We start from the raw sequence: 277 nt of genomic DNA on the forward strand, positions 1-277 counted from the left end.
TCACGTGAAGCGTGGGCGGGTCACCTGGGTGAGTCACGGGGTCTCGAGGAGGTGGGAGCCCCGCCTCTCCCTCCTGGTCTCCAGCAGCTTTCTCTGCGGCCGCGCCTGCCCAGGGGAATTGGTTTGCGAGGACGGGGATGAGGACTCATGTGACTTTAAGGTAAAAATCTCGGGTCCGGAGAGCGTGTCTGTGACAGCCCGTGAGGCCTCGGGGTCCCCGGTGGAGCCCTGAACGGGGAGCTGAGCCGCGCGCTGACCCCTGACCCGGGAGCACCCG

Source organism: Myotis davidii, unplaced genomic scaffold (genome assembly GCF_000327345.1).
Source record: "Myotis davidii unplaced genomic scaffold, ASM32734v1 scaffold274, whole genome shotgun sequence".
NCBI classification, from domain to species: Eukaryota; Metazoa; Chordata; class Mammalia; order Chiroptera; family Vespertilionidae; genus Myotis; species Myotis davidii.